Source organism: Ursus americanus, chromosome 24, assembly GCF_024610735.1.
Source record: "Ursus americanus isolate L20-20 chromosome 24, mUrsAme1.1.p, whole genome shotgun sequence".
NCBI classification, from domain to species: Eukaryota; Metazoa; Chordata; class Mammalia; order Carnivora; family Ursidae; genus Ursus; species Ursus americanus.
In genome coordinates this window covers 29,561,692-29,581,205 of record NC_142150.1, presented here as the reverse complement: position 1 = coordinate 29,581,205, position 19,514 = coordinate 29,561,692, and the positions used below count along the sequence as shown (strand labels likewise).

General features: G+C 47.2%; 1 long non-coding RNA gene across 1 annotated transcript; it reads right to left on the bottom strand.

The window, feature by feature from the left end:
• Positions 1-13,660: 13,660 nt before the first annotated feature.
• LOC123799589 (uncharacterized) lies at positions 13,661-15,025 on the bottom strand. Its single transcript, XR_006781656.2, has 2 exons — positions 14,902-15,025; positions 13,661-13,921 (listed from the first exon to the last, which is right to left on the bottom strand). It is a non-coding gene; the product is annotated as an uncharacterized LOC123799589 (long non-coding RNA).
• Between the last annotated feature and the right edge of the window lie 4,489 nt (positions 15,026-19,514).

The window sequence follows — 19,514 nt, the reverse complement described above, 5'->3', positions numbered from 1 at the left end:
CAACTGACCCAAGTCCCACAGATACTACATGGCCAAAGTACCTGCAGAGTCCTCAAAGCCCGAGAAGCCCAGAGAAAGAGGAGGTCCTCTAACTCCCTCCATCCCTCAACCCCCAGCCCCGCCCCTGGCCTGAGGGGGCTGGCACGGGCCGAACAAACAGCCTGTCCTGACGCTCCAAGCCGCAGTGAGCAGCGCCTGCCTTGTGTTCCCCGCTCCCTCGCAAAGCCCAAAGCACCAGGGCTCACTGCGTGTTTACCAAGGCAGAGAAGCTGGCAGCTGTTTCCAGTGTCTGTTTCTACCTAAATACAGCTCTGGCTCCCAAACATGGGCTCTGCCAGTGAACGTTACCAGACCTGGAACACTAGTGCCAGTTGTGTTCAGGCTGGAAAGGGCTCAAGGATGAAGACAACACCAGAGGAGCGGGGAACAGCCGGCATCCTGGCAACCGCGAGTGGGCCAGCAGCGCTCCCAGGCCAGCTGGTGAGGTCCTGCAAGGAGGAGAAAGAGCCCACTGGAAGGCAAAAGAAAACACACAGCCTCACCCAAACCTCCGCTGGTCGCTGTGGTCCAATAGTACCTAAGCTCCAGCCATACTGGACCTTGCACTGAGCACCTACAATGCACCAGGCCCTGTATATGGGGCCTTACTATTTTGGTTTATCCTTACAAACCCAGGAAACAAGTAATGTCATTATGCTCATTTCACTTAAAAGAATACTAAGATCCAGAGAAGTAGTGAGTTGCCCAAATCCTGAGTGGGGCAGACTGGAGGCAGAGTCAGAACTTGAATCCAGGTCTCTCTGCTTACGGAAGGTTCCTTTGCTGCCAGCTGTGCTGTTCACCATGCACACCCCAGGCTGTCTGGCCTCACTGCTCCTGTCCATGCTGCTCCCTCCATCTGGAATGCCTTGCCCCTGAATGCCATCTTGAGGGTGCTTCAGACCCAGGTCACTGGCCACTTCTTCCCTGAAGCCCTCCCGGATCCCATCTCCTATCAGTTAATTGCTAGCACATAATTCCAGAGCACACTGCTCGGACTGGTACCCAGCCCCATTTTCACCTGCCGTACAGGTGCTGATTTCCATGACGATCCCCCTGAATCTCAATCTCCAACTTTCCCCCAAACCCAGCCTCTGCCCCCCATCTCCTCCCCCAGTGTCTCAGTCTTTTGCCCTCAACAGGCCTTCAGGCTGTCCCTCTGGTGAATTACACAAGCCCAGGGCCCATGTGTAGGCTGAGTACGAACCATACTCCTTGCCCCCACCACCCTTCCCCTGGCCGGGGCCGCTAGTCATCACTGAGGCCGGTAGGGTCTATGGGTCTGACAGAGGAGCACTGAATCCTAAATTAGAAGAGTTAGGGGTGAGACTTGGCTCTGAAACTTCTTTGGGCTGCAGGCTGTTCTATCTGTCGAATGGGTGGGCGGATGGAATACATGGTCTCCACGCCCCACGGCTCTGTTAGGCGTTTCTTGTGCACGGAATGGGGCAGCCTATGTCAGACATCCGTGTGTTTATGAAGGATTGAACACACTGAGCCCTCGGGGTGGCTGTGGGATGGTGCTGGAGGGACACTGAGGCAGGCTCAGCTGGAACAGGGGATTCTGACCAGAAGTAGAAGAGACAAGTTCGGGTGGACCAGCTGAAGAAATGCCGGGGAGGGCACATGCTGCGATCTGACACACAGCGGGGTGTGGCCTGCTCCCCAGTGGGGAAGGACAGGCAAGGGGGGACTGGGACGGCTCGTCTGGCACTGGCGTGGAGTGATGGAAAGAGAATCTAGCCCCGAGACCCGCGAGAGCCCCTTGCTGTAGGAAGCCTGTCTTGTCTGGGCCAGCGTGAGTGCCAGCGGGATTGAGCAGGGAGAAATTCTAGCAACATCTGAGCAGAATCGCTGGGACTCAGGGATGCCGGCAATGGCAGAGAGGAGAAGAGGAGCAAAGGCGGCCTGGAGGTTTGACCCCGGGGCGGTGAGGTCTGGTGTGTGAGGGACGCAGGAGAGAAGCAGGATGAGCAGGGGTGAGCCTGGCTCAGAGGCGAGGGAGGAGGGGAGGGGCAGAGGAAAGAAGACCTGCTTCCAGTCTGCATGTCTGCCCCTTACTTGGAACAGGTCGCTCGGAGACTGTTTTGTCACCCATGAAACAGGGGAAGATGACTGCCTACGGGACACTCGACGCAGACGTTGTGAGGCTTCTGCACACTCATGTGTACATACGTACCTGTGCGTGGTGAGCCTCGTAAATGCTGACTTTTACAACGGTCAAGTTTGTGATCGATTTGTATTCCACGATGTAATAATAATAGCTATCATTTATTGACCACCCGCCATGTGTCGGGCACTATGATAAGGAATTTGTTTATACTCATGATCGAATTTCTTCCTCGCAAGAATTCTACGAGAGTCCCCAGGCCGCGCACTTCGTGGACTGGTCACACTGAAGATCAGAGAAATGAGACAACTTTCCCAGGATCTCACGGCTGGTAAGTGGCAGTCACCTCCAACAAGCATCTACCGGGTACCAAGCACTGGGCTGGACCGCAAAGGGGTGTAAAACCTAGCTTAGGCCTTCAAGGCACCTGGCAGCTACCAGCCCACAGAGGAACAGGTCTCCGTGTGCTGTTTGTTCCGGAATTCTAGTCTCCCTGCTGCGACTGTTGATAGACAGGGACAAATGTCTCCTGGCTCAACTCTCTGAGGGCTGGGCTCTGGGACTGTGATTCACAATCAGCCGCTGCTCCCGCCCGCCTGCCTTCCCCCCAACTTTGCTGGGTGCTATTATTCAGCTCGGGGCCACCACCAGGAGCCGCAAAGCAGTTAATTACAGAAGTATAATCCCCTTCTTCACAAGAGGCTGGTCTTCCAGGGTTGCAAAGAAGATAAGATTTATGCCTCTTTCAATCCCTTTATTCTGTCATCAACATAGATTCATATTTCAGTTTCCCGCATCGGAAACAAAAAGGAAACCCGCTCAGCCCTCTGCTGAGAGAGATAAATTAGACTACACGCAGAACCGGCCCTATAAACTCAATCTCCTTCCCTTCCTTTCATGTTTGTGATTATAAACAGAGTCAAGGGCAGTTGAAATATATCCCTCTGCCTGCCTGCCTTGTCCTGCTCAAAGGGAGAGAGACAACACGGTGATAACAATCCGCGTGGTACCAGGGAAAGAGGAAAACAGGCCCCCCACAATCCGACGCCAGCCTGGTGAGCAGATCAGATAGAAAGACCTTTTGTCTCCTGCCATTCTCTGGTCACGAAATTGTTTCAAAAGGCCCCAGACAGAAGCTGGCTGCCATGCCACTGAGAATGCTTTCATTTTTTTTGATGGCAACGTGTACGATGCTATTTGCTCAAAAGAAAGGGCCTTTCGATTTGGCCAGCCGTGCGGCGGGGCTGCGCCAGGGCCCCCGGCCAGCTTCACGAGTGTGTGGGCACAGGTCGCCGGTGGATCAGAGCGCGGAATGAGGCCAGTTCGACCGGCCCCAAGGAGCAGATTCCAAGCTCTTTGGAGAGAAAAGGCCCACTTCCTGTGGAGAGCGGTCCCTGGTGAAACCACATCAGGCTCCGACTGAGCCACTGGGCTGGCTTACTTTGATTATCTTCGTGGCCATTCAGCTGCTTTTGCTGCTTTTTGTGGGCTTGGCTGGAACTATTAACTGTCAGGCGGTCCACTGCCAGACGAGGAACAGGGGGGCCCCAGGGAATGAACTGAGGAAATGGAGCAAGTCTTTGGCAGAACTGGGGATGGAAAGTTCTAACTAGAACAGCAGACGGGCGCTCCCCTTGGGGGTCGGGCACTGTGCGAAGCGCCCCTGGTGTCATCATGACAACTACCAAGTCAACACTGTCGCACTTGACAGATAAGGAAATGTCTGAGGCTCAGATTCAAGGTCAGCGGCTGACTCCAGAGCGCCCCCCCGCCCCCGAACCGCCATGTCCCCCTGGGGACTCCTCCCAGACAGCCTGACTCTCCTCGGAGGTGTTTCTGCAACTTCCTTTTTTTTTTTTTTTTTAAAGATTTTATTTATTTATTTGACAGAGATAGAGACAGCCAGCGAGAGAGGGAACACAAGCAGGGGGAGTGGGAGAGGAAGAAGCAGGCTCATAGCAGAGGAGCCTGATGTGGGGCTCGATCCCATAATGCCGGGATCATGCCCTGAGCTGAAGGCAGACGCTTAACCGTTGTGCCACCCAGGCGCCCCTGTTTCTGCAACTTCTGATGGGGCAAGGAAAAATCTAATTTTTGAAAGATAATGAAGAAAGGGAGGAAGGGAAGAGAAGAAACTGAATACAAGAGCCAAGTGGGCCCCTGTAATAAAGTGTCATCCCACAAGACGTAAGACAACAGTCTTTAATAGACTCAGAGATTCAATTATCCCTTTATACATCCAGCAGACCCGTCACCGTCTAAATCACCCTTTCCCTGTAAACACACCCTAATTCACAAATAGGATCTAAAATAAATCATGTCTGGGAGCCACGGAGCTCCAGAGCCATCACTCTTCAAAGACACACACCTCGGCGCTCGCTCCCCAGGGACGAAGGGCAGCAATAGCTTCGGGCACCGTCTCCAGGTCCAGGCCTGGCCCGCCGGCCTCACAGGCGGCCGGCAAATGCACTCTGGTTCTGAGGCTCAATCAATCTTTTCCTTTCTGGGGCTTTTAAAGGATGTTCTTCCCTCCCCTCTTGGTCACCCTCTCTCAAGCCCTCAGAGGGAGGACAGCAGCTCCTGGCTCTGTCTGGATCATTCCAATTATTTTCCAGAAGCCTTTCCTAGTGTGATACTGCAGGTGAACACGAACACATGAGATTTTTCTAACTGCTGCCGGGGGGGTAGGGGGGCATGCCAACTCGGCCCTCCTCTTCTAGAAAGTTGGGCCTTCCTGTGAAGCATGCACCAGCCCTGCTGAGAGAGAAACCCCGGCCCTGCACGGGGCCTACCGTAAACGAGTTCCGCATTCCAGTCCTGTCTCCTGTACTCTTATTTATTACCGTTGCTCCTTGTTTAAGTCATAAAAGTAACACATGTTCCTTGTTGCACGGTACTCATAGAACTGTATAAAGCGAAGTTTTCCTCACTCCTCTCTAACTTGATTCCACACTCCTGAGTGAGCCACAGTTACCGACGGCCTGATGTGTGTTCTTACACGTGAGTTCTTTCGGTTCACGTAGATATTAAAGACTCCTGTGAACCCAGTGTTTGCCTTATTTTTACAAATGTGGGATCAAGCCATACAACTTCCTCCTTAGAATTAACAAAATAGGGGCGCCTGGGTGGCTCAGTCATTAAGCGTCTGCCTTCGGCTCAGGGTGTGATCCCAGAGTTCTGGGATCGAGCCCCACATCAGGCTCCTCTGCTGGGAGCCTGCTTCTTTCTCTCCCACTCCCCCTGCCTGTGTTCCCTCTCTCGCTGGCTGTCTCTCTCTGTTAAATAAATAAATAAAATCTTTTAAAAAAAAAAAAGAATTAACAAAATAGCATGGGCATCCTTTCATGTCAATACGGAGATGTCAGACTCATTCTTTTTAATAACGTTGCGTACGTGCGATTAGGTAGTGTGAGTGTACCGTAACTTTCCGAACCATCCTACAACCTTGACTCTCCTGGATATTGTATCTCCTGGAAATTCTGATATTACATGATGCCTGACCGCTCATATCTATGAGTGCCATGGTTTCCCTCCATTGATAAACAGTCTACATTTGGCTAGGCCCTTTCCAGGCCGGCCCAGTCTTGCAAAGAGAGCTCCTTATCCATATAATGTTCCCAAGAGCATTGCCTGTGAGGGTCCAGTTCTGGCCTTTCAGGCAGGACTCAGACTTGTAAATGCAGGTTTCATCGCCTTGAAATCTGGACTTCCTTTTGGCAACAAAAAAACAGAAAGCATAACTAAACCCTTAAGGCATCATAAATAGGCATGCAAAAATACTACGCATGATTCCAGCCATAAACCCGATACCTGCCAGAACGACTTAATCCTCGAGAACACAAAAAGACGTTGTTTACCAAAGAAGGATTTTTATAATGCCATTGCTGCATTTTATTAGGGAGGAAAGAGGCCTAAGGTGGAGACGGGCTACAGAAGATTTCTGTGCTCATTTAAACTGAATGCTAAAACTCTCTGGGTCTGAAACATTTCAAAACTGCAAGTAAATTCTTCGAGGCAATCAGCTTTTCTAGAGCCCTTTTATGGAAGTCACATCTGAACGGTTTTAGAAATCAAAATGAAATCTCACAAAGTATATTAAGAGTTTGTATCTTTTAGAACTGGTTACTCCATTTCTGGGTCTCTGTTCTAAAGAAACATCTAGCAATGCCAGGAGAGATACAGGGAAAGGATGTTTATCCTGGCATTACTTATAGTTTTGGAAAACAGAAAACAAGCTAAGTGGTCTACAACAGGGAAATGGACTAGCACACAACTACTAAAAAAGATATTTACAAAGTGTTGGATATTAAGAATACTAACTTCATATTAAGGATATTTACTGATGATGTTAAGTAAAAAGAGACTTAAAATTGTCTACTAAAATTATGTAAAAACACACAAAGGAAACACTGGAAATAAATACACCAACATATTAACAGTGCTCTCTCCAGGTGGTAGAGCCATGTGGTTTTTTCCTTCTTTTTCTCTCTTACTTTTCTGTAGTTTATACATTTGCTAAAATCAGCTTGCATTACTTTATATATATATATATTACTTTTATAATGGAATAAATTAAATCGTCTTAAACCACACACAGAAGAGAGAGCTGACACCCCAAACTATTTTTAGGACCATGGGATGGTACGTATGAGAAGGGACAGGTGTGGATAAGCCTACGGGTTGTCTGGGTTGGTGGGGAAGGGAGAGTAATGGGAGAAAATCCCCTCACTCTTTGGTGTCTTTAAGAGTATGGGCCGCAGAATGCACCTTAAGCAGGACAACTCCTCCACAAAGAAAGCTTAATAACATCAAAAAGATGACGCTGTCAATTTGCTCAACATGCAGTGTGCACCTATTGTATGCCAGGCACTAGGGGAAATGACCAACTTCACTTTCTAGTTTATTAAAAAACGAGGCTACACTTTGTCCCCATCATCATATAGGACTTGTAGCACGCTGGTTACCTTGATTTCCCCACTACTGCTCTCAGAAAGGCAAACAAAAAGAAAAACGAACAAGTCGCAATTTGCAACGGATGTCAAGAGAGACATACTGGAAGGAGCCCAGGACCTTCAAGTGATTCTCCTAAGACTGTGCGTTCCTCATGAGAGGCAGCTCTGGGAGAAGACGCAGCCAGGTAGTTACCAAACTGAAGTTTGCAATTTCTGCTGTCTGTCCTGACAGTTCTTGACTGATGGCTGCTCTCGGCAGGACCAGCGAACAGCTTTTAATCCATTCATTCAACAGATAGTTATTGAGTACCTACTATGTGTCAGTGCTATTCTAGAAGCTAGGGGTAATACGGTGAATCGAAGTCCTCCCACTGAGGGTAGTTACATTCTAGTGCAGGGATAGACAACACATAGAAACACAAATTACAATCTGCCAGGTCATGATCACTGCTGTGGAAAAAAGAAATAGAAAGGACTAAGGAAAGAAAGTGACAAAAGGCTCTTTTCTAGACAGAGTATTACAAGAAGTCCTCCCTAAAGAGGTGATATTTGAGCAAAAAGCTGAACAAACTAAGTGACACGAATATCTACAGTAGTGTTCTGTGTAGAAAGAACAAATGCAAAGGCCCTGCGGCAGGAGGGCAGCAAGAAAACCAGTGTGGCTGGAGCACTTGTGAACAAGGAGATTGGATGGAAACTGACATCAGGGATGCAGACAGGAGCCAGATCACTCAGGGCCTGTTAGCACATGGTAAGGACTTCAGAGTTTATTCTAAGAACAAAAGGCCGCTGGATAGTTTTGAGATGGGGGAGTAACACGACCTGATTGAGGTTTAAAACAATTATTCTGGCTACTATGCAGGAGAATTGGGGCTAGGATGCCACTGCAGAAATTCACTGAAAGGTGATGGCGAAGACGATGAAAAGTAGTGATATTAAAGACATATTTTGAAAATGGGGTTCACAAGATTTAGAGATAGCCTGAATGTGAGGCAGGAGCAAAAAGAAAAAGAAAAAAGAAGTGTCAAGGAAAATTCGAAGGTCTTGGGCATGAGGAAGTGAGTGAGTGGTGGTGTTATTTAATGATATGGGGGACAATGGGGGAGGAGTGGGTGTTTTGTTTTGTTTTGTTTGTTTTAAGGGCACACGAGAGATGCTATGTGTGCCAGCCCTGCCTTACCACATTGGTGCACACTGGGTCACTTCTAATGACCAGCAATTGCATCTCTTTGCCTGAGAACTTCTCCCCAAGCTGCAGAAACCACCAGTGTGCCCAGCACACTCATGGGAGCAGTCCTCAATCACTGGCCCTGAGAAGCTGTGTGTAAATACCCCAGCTCTCTCCCCGGAGTGGAATGGGGGAACACTGGGTAATTCTGGCAGGTGCTCTGCAGCAGTGTTTCCCCAGGCTTCCCCAGTGGGATTATTAAGCTCCAGTCCCTACAGGAGCATCCAGCTTGATAACACATCCGTTATGGGCTTTTTCTCCTTTCCAGCTCATTCTCCCTAATTCTGTACCATTGGTTCCTGTAACTCCCAAATGAATTACTTGTACTCGGATCCTTGCCTCAGGGTCTGGCCCAGTCCAAACTAAGACGGGACAAACAGGAACACCTTCCAATTCCTTATACCCACTCTTCTTCGAAGCCACTGCTAATCCCACTGTTTGGTCATTCTCACTGCCTCTGAACAACAGTAGCAGAGTCAAGATCATCAACGAACCTCGGTCATATAGGGCAGGGACAAAATGGAGCAACTGTACTCAACCAGACTGCCAGCTGGTCTCCCCTTCCTACTCCCCAGGTCTGCTAATAATCAGCACTCCTTTTCCTTTTTAAGCACTGCGTGCAGCCTTGCTTTGCTTTTACATTTTCAAAACCAGCAAGCGATAGAAAGAACACTGATGGGAGAGCTGGGGAGATGCCAAAATGGAAGAGGCGGAATGGCAGACCTTCTCCATCCCCTCCTTCGCTGGACAGTTCAGCAAATGCCCTGCGACACGAGGGCACAGACAAATCGGAACAGCAGCACTGGGTGCTATTTGTGAAGCACTGACTCCAGGAGGACCCGAACTCTCTCATCAAGAGCCAGGGCACAGAGAGACTTGACTTGCCATATGCCGTGTCTCTTAGGGAAGCATGCTTGTTTATACGGTAGCATTTTACATGTCGCAAGTGACTCAGAATCATCACTTTCCAATTTCCTTCTGTTGACAAGGATTGACTGTGGGAGAAGGTGGTTAAAAAAAGCAAGAGCTGCACAAAGATCTTTTGGGTTGAGGGGAAGAAAAAAACAAAACAAAACCACACCACTTGCTACAAATGAACTGCTGTCAGCGTCCATCAGGCACGACATAAACATGATCGTCCCCTTGTACAAATCAGAAGACAACAGGCACACAGTCCCGTGAGTGGTGAGGATGCTGGAATCTGTACTCCCTGGAACAGCAAAGGGTACTGAAGACCCAAAGGTATACACTTTGGAATCAGTCGGATCTGGGATCAGACTCCAGTTCAGCCACTTACTAGCTGGTGACACTGGGCATCTTACTTAGCCCTGTTGAGCCCTGGTTTCCTCACGAGCTAGGAGGGCATAATATACCCACTTTGTAGGCTGGCTGAGATGAAGAATGGCCAACGAAAAGCAGAGCCAGCATGGCATCAGCGTGAGTTCCCCTCTCTGGGTAACTCTCTGTGGCTGAAGGTCACCTGGCAAATCGACCCCAACTCAGCAAAGACCTGAGAAGAACCAGCTCGGTGGTTCTCAAGGCTGAGGAACTGCCACTCAGAACAAAAGGGTGACCCCCTCCACCCCCCCCCCCCCGAGTGAAGGCTCTTCCCCAGGCCTTCCGTGCCTCTCCCAGAGGCCTCCTGTGCTGGACAGTACGAACTCTTCCCAAATGTGGATCTTACACTCTGTATCCTCAGCATTGATCACAGTGCTTGGCACGCGAGGACAGCGAGCTCGGCACCACGGAAAGAGCACACACTTTTGAGTTTGACAGCCCTGGGTTCCAGACCCACTTGCCTTCGAGCAAGTTACTTCCTTAAACCTCTGGATCCTCACCTGTAAAGTTGGCAATAACACCTACTCTAAAGAGCTGTGAGTACGAACCGAGATAATAGAGGCAGAGCCTGGTACGGCGCCTGGCAAATTGTAGACACTTGAAAAATGTTAGCCTTTATAACGAAACATTTGCGGAACGAACCCACGGATGAAAAGGACTCCATTTAATTAACAATGTACACCACCCCCAAACATGACAGAAACAGGCCATATCGCATTTTCCTGTATGCGGATCGAGACGGAGCCACAGCTCCTTCTCACAGTGACACGGGCTTCATCAGCTCTGACTTCATGCCGCATAATCCTGGCAAGTTCTGATCTAGCCTTGGGATACACACTGAACAAAACACCCCACCCGCCCTCACCTCCATCCCAATGTACACCTAGGAGGAAAATCTCATTACAAATAATGCCAACAGAGTCTCCCAACACCTCCCCCCAAATATAGAAATTACGACTGGAATTCTCTACTTCACAGTGAAAAGCCCGCCAGACACCACCGCAGCCAAGTGGTCAGGATTACCACCACCAGGAACCAAACATACCAGGCATTCCCTACGGTACCTGACTTGGTACCCAGAGGAGCCCGCATCGCTTGTGTGATCTTCCTGCAGAAACTTCAGAACCTTAGTCTAACTATGACGGAACATCAGACCAATCCAAATCAAAGCACGGTCTGCAAAATAGCGGACCAGACCCCTTCGGAAATGTCCAGGTCATGAAGGACAAGGAAATAATGGGGAGCTGTCACAGATTGGAGGGGCTAGGAGACACGAAATCTCTATGCAACGTGGGTCCCTGCATGGATCTCAACGAAGCTTGCATTTCCAGTTTTTGAAAAAGTCGAAGGCAGCCTCCAAGAGGAAAAAATGAACAAAAGGTCCAGCTGAGGGGTACATGGAAAAGAGAAGGCCAATCCCAGGAATTTTACTGACCGATTGGGGGTGAGAAATATTTATGAAAGGATTAAAGTCTAAGCTCCATTCCCCCCCACGTTTTTAAACCTGGGCACCAATGGTCCAGTCACTCTCTCTCCTTCAACCCCATCCCCTCAAATTCAGCCTAGAGTAAGAGAATAGGTCTGAGCCCACTCGGCACAGTTTCACAGCAGAATTTGCTCTGGACATTTTCCCTGGTTGTCAACATAAATATTAGGTGGCATGATATGGTCAAGTGCTTGTTAGAGAAACTATGGCATTTAAGTGGAATCACCAAATTGGGATGTAGGCCTTAGGTTCAAGGTTCAAAGGTAAAAAGTAGGCCCCTTGCTCCTCAGGGAGGAGGGGGTCCCACATACCCAATTTCAGTTAAGTTTGAGTTTTAAAGTTACGTAGGAGTCCAAGTAAGGCTTTCACTTTATATTTGAAGAAAACTGGGGCTCAGGCTCGCCCCACTGGGTGATTTAACAGAGCCACTGCAGGATGCCATGCTGCCTTCTCCAAGCTGCTAGTATTTACCCAGCCTTATGGTCCTGAGCAAGAATGAGGCCAGCTTACAAGGACTACCCAGCAGCAGACACGTAGGCCCCACCTAGACTTCTGAATCACACTCTTCTGACACTGAAGCGTAAGCATCTCTACCCAGAAAATGTGCTCTGTAAGACTCAGGTACAGAGCAAACATCGAGAGCCACTGTTCTTCAGCAGGACTGTGTGTGAGTATGCGGGCACAGCTGGACACTTGTGCAAGCATTAGGATTTGTTTCTCTTTTTTTGTTTTTAAATATTAATTTTTTTATTCGAGAGAGAGAGAGTACCATCGGGAGGGGCAGAGGAAGAGGGAGAGAGAATTTCAAGCAGACTTTGCGCTCAGCACGGAGCCTGATGTGGGGCTCGATCTCACAACCCTGAGTTCACGACCTGAGCTGAAACCAAGAGTTGGAAACTTAACCAACTGAGCCACCCAGGCGCCCCAAGGGTTAGGATTTCTCGGGTGTATCTACAGAGTTGCCCGATACCATTTCCATTTACCTTCACTGTCCCCTTGCCTCCCACCCCAAACATTTCTCCTGCCTGTCTCCATTCTGCATCTTTGCCCATGTCTTGTGGTTTAATGTCCATTCTATGTGCTATTTGGTGCCCTGACCCTTCTCAGCCTTCCTTCAGTGTACCTGAGATGAGACGGTAATCATCTTGGTGCCAACAGAACCCCTTCATTCGTGTATTCGTTCATTCATGCACTGGAGACTCATGGGCTCTGGAGATACAGTTACACACAAGACAAGAGCTTTGCTTTCACGGAGTTCACACAGGAGTAGGGGGAGACAGTCAATAAACAAAGACACAAGAAAGCAGCAACAATGAGGAGTGTTGTGATGAAGGCAAATTAGGATGGGGTCAACGGGAGGAACAGGAACCTACAGTTGCTTAAGTGGTAAAAGAAGGGCCTATTTGAGGAGGTCACCTTTAAGCTTAGATCTACACGAGAGAGATCCAGCTCTGCAAATACCTGGAGGAAGAGAGTTCCAGGCCAAGGGGAGAACTAGTGCAAGGACCCGTAGGTAGGTCCAAACTTGGCAGGTGAAGAAAGAGACACTGTGCTGGGTCATAGTGAGTGGGGGTTAGGGAGTGATCCCAGATGAATCCAGATCATGCAGGGGCTTTGGGGGCATGGGAACTAGCGTGGAAGATGCTGGGTGGTTCCAGATAGAGAAGGGATAGACTCTAACCTATATTTTAAGCAAATATTTTGGCTTTCATGTGGAGAATGGACTGGATGGGGCTGGGGGGAGGTGAGTAGAAATGGATCATGAGATTAGAAACAGGGAGACCAGATTCAAAGTGTGTTGCACTTAACCAGGTAAAGGATGATGGTGTTTGGGTTAGGGTGGTAGCGATGAGAATGGTGGGCGGATTTGGGATAGGCTTTGGAAGAAAAGCTGATAGAAACTGTTGATGGACAAGCTGTGGGGAATGAGGGAAAGAGGGAATTAAGACTGCACCTGGGTTTGCGCCTTGAACATACAGATACGTGGTGATGGGAGAACAAGGGGTTGTAGGTGGGAAAGAGAGAGCTTTATTTTAGACAACTTAAGTCTGAGATATTTATTAATGAGCTGACTGAAGCCCTCAGCTCATATTTTATATGTATCACCAGACAAAAGACTACGAGATCCCCACACATTGCCTTCCTTTTCAACTCCTTGTTAAGCAGGAATAAAGAGAAAGATAACAGAATAAAATATTCAGTCTTTCGTAAAACACTCTTACGTTCAGAAGTTGGGTAGCAGAGCCACATCCTTGCCGGGTGGGCATACGTAGCCAATCAATCATTATGTCATGCCAAACAACTGTTCAGGGGGCAAACTGATTAAAAATTTAATCCCATGATTTTCATTTTAATCTCCTTTTCCCCATTAGCTCTGATCAATGCCCACAAACACAATTCAGCAGAACAGTCATTTAGATAAATGACTCAGGGGGTACCTAATTAGTCTGCTTGTTATGAACCAATTGATAACTAAAATTATATGCTAATTACCAAAAACCACACACTAATTTTAAGAGCATTTTATTAGCATAAAAGCTATGTTCCTGGTATCCGATGACATGTCCTTTCTATGTCACACACAACAAATGGGCAAATCTGATTCTCTCGACTTCCAGAAGTCAAGTTGCAATGTGCTGTTAGGGGAACAGTGCACTTGAGAAATGTCTGCTCACCTTTACCTTCCACTGTAACACAAGCAATAGTGAAAGTTGTACCAGTAAGAAGACTCCATCGACTTCTCAGCTACCTGGGGGCTTCCACAGCACCTGCCAGAAACAAAAACAAAAACTGATCAGGCCAGAAACATGAACAACTAAGCAAAACTGAATGTGGAGATGTGAGGACTGGGTTGAAGAAGGGTGAACTTGCAGCCTGTTCCAATGCCAAGATGGCTGCCGAAGAAGATCTTGACTGTGCTCACTCGGTCTGCAAGTCGGGGGATACTCACTGGTGACCATCTCTCTTCTGATCTGTGGCAAAAACTCTACTGCTTTCGATATCACAGCACGTCCTGGGATGCCAAAATCCTTAAGTTTCTTCAAGTAAAAGAGATCTTCGTTTAAAAAATAAAAGTCGGGGCATCTGGGTGGCTCAGTCGGTTAAGCATCTGACTCAATTTTGGCTCAGGTCATGATCTTGGGGTCCTGAGATCGAACCCCCCGTTGGGCTCTACACTGGGTGTGGAGCCTGCTTGAGATTCTCTCTCTCTCTCAAAAAAATAAAATAAAATAAATAAAATAAATAAAAGTCAATGGCTCTGGTCTCCTGTAACCTTTTCAGACCTTTAACAGTGCTTCCTGCACTTGGGTTTTCACTGCCCTTTCAACAAAGGGCGAGAAGTGTGACGACGGCGCCTGCCACTAATGAAAACCAACGAGTTTCCTTCTCACGCTGGACATGACCCCAGACACAGGAGGAAAGGTTACCAGACAGCAGGTGTAGGTGGTGGCTGGGCCCATTTAATACAGAAACCTTAAAGGAGAAGAAAATGCTTTTCTGGCCTATAAGGCCCTCCGCGCACACACACATTTTATGGCGATGAAGTCATAGCTGTTAAGCATCGTCTCTGCCCACGTAACCCACGTAACTGCATCTGCCACTTCCAATGATAACCGGTTTGGGGGTGGGTTTGCAACATAAACTTTCTTGACCTACCTCCCAGCCACCTCCCCCCACTCCTCGCTCCCCCAGACCGCCCCTCACACACACACACCCCAGAGGGCCCTCCCTGCGGTCTCCCTCTCACCAACAAGCCGCTGGCGGCAGAGCCTCGAAACTGCTCGGTCAGACTGTGCTGCAGCAGAAGCAAGAATTTGGAAGAGAAAAGGTACAGAAACTCCCCGTACTCTTAGCTTCCAAAGGGCTCCAGGGCAACCGGAGAGGAAGTGATGTGCCTCGGTACCGGAAACGGAAGTGGGACGTAGGTCTATTTCGCCGCCATGTTGTGTGTGGCGGATGGGGATTGCGATTCCCGGGGCTCCGAGCTCCAGCCGCCCAGCAGACAGAATGAACCGTGTCTTTCACTGTCCTTCTGTCCTTCTGTCGCTCTGACGAGTATTTACCGACCTAACTGGTGCCAGGCACTGAGGATGCGCTAGAAATCAGTGAACAGGACCGATCTGGCGTATTCCCTCCTGAGTGTTCAAACCTAGTGATGGACACTGAAGCGGGAGGCCTCCGGAGCACGAAGCGCTACGTGGGCGCAGCTGGTCTCGGGCATCTTCGGAGGCTTGTTCGACTTTTGTTACTTGGGTTAGGGCTTCGGCATGGTGCACAGAGGAGGGAGGGATGGAGAGACAGTTGGGAGGCAGGCGGTGGTGGATTGGGTGTGTGAAATATGCAGAGTTGAGTGACCCCCAGGCTTCTGGACTGACAGCAGGGTGAGTGGTAGGGAACATAGGAGAAGCAGATTTGGCGAAATAGTGAGGGTTTAGACATGTTGAGCCTGCGGGACCCTCTACTGGAGAAGCTTAGCAGGACGTTGGATGTGCTTGTTTGGATCTCGAATGAAAGCCTGGGCTGAAAGTCTGTGTCTTAGATTCGTGGATGGCGATGAGGATAGAGCCGGAGCATGGAGGATATTGCCTGGTGGAGGGAATACCATTTGGGAAAGAGGCCCAGGGCGGACCCCGAGAGCTCTTCTACTTGGAGAGGTGGAGGAGGAGCAGGTAGCTTTAGGACAAAAACCAGGAGAATATGGCGTTGCAGAAGGCAAGGGAAGAGCACTTCGGATTGTAAACTGGATCCGTTTTCTTGGGAAACTAGTGAGGCGAAGCCTGAGAAATGCCAAGGCTAAACAGGCATTGCCATCAGCTAGAACAGGTTCACTGGACGGTAGGAAGGGGCCAGCTTGGAGTGAGTTGAGGAGCAAGGCAGGGTGGTGGAGAGAAAGTGGAGACAAATGGCAATAGACAAGTCTTCCAAGAAATTGCCCGTGAGGAAATGAGAAGGATACTGGAAGGAAGATGTTATTATTATTTTTTTTTAAAGATTGGAGAAACATAAGTTTGTGTAGATATTAATGAGAAGGAGCCAGGGATTGACCAAAATAGACCCATGCCCAAGGATAGCTTATGGAGAGGAAGAAGACAGAATGGGAGGAGAGGGGTATGCAGAGCACAGGTGGAAGGACTGACCTTAGGTAGTAACCCTGAGAAAGGAAGATGGGAAGGGCGGGAGGCACAGGTAGAGTCATAGGATCTGAGATGTTGAGCAGGTTGTGCATTTCACAAATCCAAGGGGCACTATTGACTGCAGTGTCATCCTAATTTTGAATAGTAACCATGACTGTTTGGGGGCAGATGAGAGTAAAGAGCTTTGAGGAAAGGGTGCTTCTTTCTTATTCACACAAAGTGGCCACAGCAGCCATTGGTAGTGGAAGTTTGGTGCTGGAAGTTGAAGTACCTATGTTCATTGTGTATATTCTGCCTGGGAAAAGGAGGTGAAATCATTGAAGGAAGGGAATTGAATCTCTGAAAGGTTTGTGGACAGTGGAGATGTGCATGCTTGTTGGAGTTGAGGGGGAGGCAGAGAAGAACAAGCAGATTTTAGCCATTTAGACAGATAGATACAGATAGGTCTGTATCAGCTGTGGATGAAATCACCGTTGTTCTCATCTCGCTATCTTGCATTTCTAGCAAACAGGTAGCTCTTGGCCTCTGGTATAATGTCTCAGCAGGTGGACTGGGATGGTCTAAACTTTGCTGATTCTCTTGTCTCCTACTGCAGACCTGTTTTCCATTTCTTTTGAAGGACACTGGGAAGCTGCCCCTATTTCACGGGGAAATGTGTTTTTGTTTGTTTTTGTGAAAGTAGAACCAGAGCCCAGCTTTTAAAAATACATCAGGACTTCTGCTTCCAAGAAGATGGAGTAGATCTACTTTCCCCTCGTTCTCCCACAAAGTACAACTAAAAACCCTGGACATTATATATAAAACAAGCATAAGACTGTGGCCTTGTTGGGCACGTTTAGAGCTATACTAATCAAGACAGCGCAGTATTTTCCTAAATATATGCAAACATATGAATGGAAAGAATAGTGAATCTAGAAATAGACCCACATATACTTAGTAAATTGATAAATATTACAAAGCATTTCAAAGGGAGAGGGTATAATGTTTAACAAAAGATGCTGGAACAATTAGACAACCATATGCGAAAAAGAAAGAAAATATTGACCCTTACCTCCACCATATACAAAACAATTCAAAATGAATCATAAACCAGAATAGAAGGTCTTAACTTGTAAAACTTCTGAAAGAAAGCACAAGAGAGGATTTTAGTATGCTTGAGTTTGGTAAGTATTTCACAAAAACTATGAAAAATTGAAAAAAATCAGTACATTGGAATTCATTTATTTTTTTTGCTCTTCAGAAAGCCCCATTCAGAAAATGAGAAATCACGCCACTGACTGGGAGGCAATGGTTGCAGAGCATGTATCTGACAGACTTCTAGCTAAAATAGATTTTTCAAAGTTTACAACTCACTAATAAGACAAGTAACTGAATAAAATATGGGCAAAATATTTGAACAGTTACTTCACCAAAGAAGATACATGGATGACAAATGAGGGTATGAAAAGATGCTCGATATCTTTATTCATTAGGGAAATGCAAATTAGAACCACAGTGAGCTAGGACCACACACCCACTAGAATGGCTAAAATTAAAAAGACTGTCCATATGAAGTGCTGGAAAGCATGTGAAATAATTAGAACTCTCATGCCCGATGGAAATGTTACATGATACATTTTCCAACGGTACAAAATGGAACACATTTTGGCAGTTTCTTGAAAAGCCAAACATACAGCTATTATGGAACCTAGCCATTCCGTTCCTAGATATTAACCCAAGAAAAACGAAAGTGTATGTCAACCCAAAGACTTGCACACAAATGCTCACAGCAGGTTTATTTTAATAGCCCCAAACCAGAAACAATCCAAAGGATAAAAAATAAGGGAATGGATACATCAATCGTAGAGTAACCAGATGATGGGATACTACTCAGTAGTAAAAAGGAATGAAGTATTGATACACCTGCCAACATGAATGGATCTCAAAATAATTGTGCTGAATGAAAGAATCCAAATGAGAAAGAAAAAGTGCATACTGCGTGATTCCAATTATATAAAATTCTAGAAAACTCAAGGTAGGATAGTGACAAATCAGATCATTGATCATCTGGGAGTGAGGGATGGGGAAAGGCAGGATGGAGAGATTACACAGGGGCATGGGGAAACTGGGGGTGGCGGATGTGTTCATTATCTTAATAGTGGTGATGGTTTCATGCGTGTACCCATACATCAAAACTTACCAAGTCGTACATTTTTATATGTTCAGCTTATTATAGGTCATTTAAATAAAGCTTTAAAAAGAACCCACTACTGAGCTTCATCAAATATTGTATTTGTTTCTGATTTTTTCCCCTCACCTGTACACTTCCCAAACCTATTTCCCTCCATTCCCCAGATGTAAGCACTAGGAAATTGAATTTGACATTTATCATTCTTGTGCGTGTTTTTCTACTTGACTACATAAGTCTTTACCTATAAACATCACATAACATTGTTTCGCATCACTTAACATTTTTCATAAATGGAATATCATTCTGTAACTTGCTTTCTTTGTTCCACATTATATTTACAAGTCAATTATTTAACAAAATGTTTGGGCAAGCACGATTACTATTTTACAGGTGGAGACACTGAGGTTCATGATCAGGTAAGTTGTCCAAAGTGAGTGATGGAGGCAGGATTAAAACAAATGGTTTTTGGATCTGCCCAAATTCCAAGTCAGAGCTTCACAAAGGGACCCCAGGTTCTCTAAGGGGCGGGGAGCTTTCCCTCTGGGGCTCCTTTGATTGTACTTCCTAGCACTGCCGAGAGTGGTGCCCTTCTAGGCTATTCTGGACCTCTCTGGTTTGCCTGGCACTCGGGCTGGGCCTCTCCTTGCCATATCCAACTATGTCTGTGCCAGAATCAAAGCCCAGCCCCTCTGCCCTGTGTTGCTCCTTTGACTTGTTCTCCCTGCCCTAAGCAATCCCACTTTTCTTGTCTTAAGTGCTGTCGTGCTGGGGACCCCTTTGGCAGTCTCGTGAAGCCTATGCACACCTTAGAATAATATTTCTAAATGCTTGCGATACTTACGATTGTAGTTATATTGAAATACTATTATCAAAATATTTTTAAATTGTGATAGAGTAATATGTATGCTTTTTTTTTTAAATATGTATGCTTCTTTATTAATGCCTTACAAAACAAGTTCTAGCAGTGGATTTAACAACCACTTTTGAATGAGCATGAGCATAGACTTTATTTCAACATATCTGCAACAACTATGATATAAATATATCTGATTTCTA